The sequence below is a fragment of the Anser brachyrhynchus genome (assembly GCF_964034855.1).
Source record: "Anser brachyrhynchus genome assembly, chromosome: Z".
Taxonomy (NCBI): Eukaryota; Metazoa; Chordata; class Aves; order Anseriformes; family Anatidae; genus Anser; species Anser brachyrhynchus.
In genome coordinates, this window is record NC_137697.1 from 75,915,096 (window position 1) to 75,917,633 (window position 2,538).

At 40.9% G+C, this 2,538-nt stretch overlaps 1 protein-coding gene and 1 long non-coding RNA gene across 2 annotated transcripts in view; one reads left to right on the top strand and one right to left on the bottom strand.

The window, feature by feature from the left end:
* The first annotated feature begins 228 nt into the window (after positions 1 to 228).
* LOC308185729 overlaps positions 229 to 2,538 on the top strand; it is a 25,102-nt gene continuing 22,792 nt past the window's right edge. The window contains exon 1 of the long non-coding RNA XR_013943708.1: positions 229 to 1,647. This is a non-coding gene — a long non-coding RNA (uncharacterized lncRNA). The remainder of the gene's footprint in view (positions 1,648 to 2,538) is intronic.
* LOC308185728 (uncharacterized protein) overlaps positions 2,209 to 2,538 on the bottom strand; it is a 7,942-nt gene continuing 7,612 nt past the window's right edge. The window contains exon 2 of the mRNA XM_080574235.1: positions 2,209 to 2,287. The gene's annotated coding sequence lies outside the window, so the exon portion shown is untranslated. The remainder of the gene's footprint in view (positions 2,288 to 2,538) is intronic.

Here is a 2,538-nt window from a genome sequence, read left to right on the forward strand (position 1 = left end):
CACACTGCAGACATTAGTGTATGTGTATATGTGTGCACATATAAGCAAGTCTCAAGGCAGTGTGAACAACTGCAGATATAACTTGTGATTGCACTGCTGTTCTGTGGAAGATTTAAACTTCCCACCAAAACGCAATCCCTTCTACCACTGTCTCCCCATTTTGCTTTCTAACACCATCACCAGAGCCTGGACAATGGAGCTCTGCAGTCCTTGCAGGGATGTGACAAAGCCCAGAGGCCAGCCCCATGTGCTGGGATGGCAGGAGGCTGCAGAGCCTCTGTCATTGCCCCTCGGGAGGCTTGTGTCCTTCCCATGCCTCCTCTCTCACCTTGCTTTTCTCTGTGGGCTGCCCATCAAGCCCACCAAGCCCACCAAGCTCCCCAGCAGGGCCCTTTTGCAGTAACCTGCCTCCAGACACTGTCTGGCACAAAGTTTAATTGTTTGCAGCATCATTTCAACGGATTGTCTCTCTGCTTTACCCAAAAGCAAGATTGCAGGAATGGGACTGATAATCACTTTTTACTTTTTTTTCTTCCTTTTTTTTTTTTTAAATAATAAATTGCAAATCAGGCTCACGGAGCAAAAGTTACAGTCATAGAACTGACCAGTCACACATGTTTTTTTTATCACTTTTCCACTCACTCGCTCTTCTGGTGTTTGCTGAGCCCTGCTTTGTGCTAGTAACCTTCTTGGTGGATGTCAATTTTGTTTAAATAGCAAAGAAAAGCCATGTTGTATGATTCTCACTTGTAATCTAAACAAATTGCAAACTAGTTTTTCATAAACAGGACCATCATTCTTCCAGAAAGTGAGAACCAAAAGGTTTTGCCTTAAAGTAGCAGCTCCTGGATTCGCTCAGACAGAAGTGTCCTATTCATTAGGATAAAACAATAACAAATATGAAGACCACACTGCCTAAACATTGTTTTTCATGCCATTTGGAGGTGTAAGTGGTGCAACAGAGATGAAGTCAAAACGACTCAAATTTTAGGATCATATTAGGAATAAATGTGCTGCTTTTATGATCTTAGTTTTTCCACATTCTAACTAGCCAGCTTACTTTTCAATAATCTTTAAACTAGTTTTTCTTAACCTTTTTAAAGGTTATTTAAAATAGACTCAATAATTTAAAGTTAAGCCTAAATTTATATGAAACACCTTCTGTGCCTATTGCATTCCGGTCCCTTTTTTTTTTTTTTTTTTTTTTTAATTAAGGAGATTCTAGCAGTCATTTCTGACTGCTGTGGCATCGCTCTGCAAATCCTTTCTGCAGCTCTGCTACACTGAGGTTCATTTGTGTCATTCAAATCTTTGCTCTTTAAATATCCTCTTATAAATTTATTATGGCAATACGTTCATATCTTTAAGTTTAATCTGAAACTTCGATAACAAGCAGGAGATGGAATAAATGAGTAGAAAGGAGACCAGATAAAAATTAAAATACTGTTCTGTCATTGCCCGTATAAACTATTAGGGACACTGACAGGATGGTATTTTAATTTTGTCCTGCTCTCCCCCTCTTCCTCCACCCTCCCTCTCTCTTCCATCTTCAGCTTGTTAGCAAATCTTCTGATGAAGTCCAGGAGGATGGTAACACATGCAACATGCTGGGGAGATCTTTAAAAAGCAGGAACGTGAATGACACAGGTAAGCATCAGCGTGCTACAACCCAGCAGAAAGGGCCTTTTCTTTCATTAATTAGACTTCCTGGCGATCCTTGCAGAAAAACACCCCTGTTGCGTAAATAACAATAAAATAACGACAGCATTTAACCCCCTCTCCCTGACCTCCGTGGAGATTCACAGCGATATTATGCGATCAATTGCTTATTCCACAATTACTAACACGTTGCAATGCTGCTGCAGAAGCCATGGGCAGGCCGGTTTCCAGCCCTCTGCAAAGCAAACAGTCCAGAACTGCTTCCCCCCCACCCCGTAACTAAGAATCCGAGTGTTGCTGGATTTTTTAACATGCAGGTATGACTGTTTTCTCTTTTCTTCAGTTAAGGGAGAGAAAAACAAGCCTTTTTTCAGTTTTCTTATTTGTTGAGTATCCAGGTAACAAACTACTTAAAATCAAGCAAACAAAACTTGATAATTGGCCCCTATCCCCATCTGAGCCGCAGAAGGATGTAACCATGGCAACGTGTAGTTTAGAGCAGACCATTTCGTGTACCTTTCAGAATTTAAGCTTGTGAGAATCTATCCATTCCTAAGTAGAATTATCACTCCGGGAGCAGTTTGTTCTTTATTTTAAAGGATGGTTAAAGCCAGGTCCAGGAATAGTCCTTCACAATGTGTTCAGGTACCAGGGAGGAAGAAGGTGAAGCCGACACAGATGCACACATAAAAAGGAAAATAAAAACAAAAACCAAAAAATTAAAAAGTTCCTCTGGGCTGGGGAACAAACAGAAATGGGCACTGGAAAAGACAATAATTAAGGATGAGTCAAGCACAGCAGGTTGTCAGGAAGTTCTGCTGCAAATGTGTTTTCTCATGAGCTAAAAAGCCTGGAACAGAGCTAGTCATATCTCAGCCC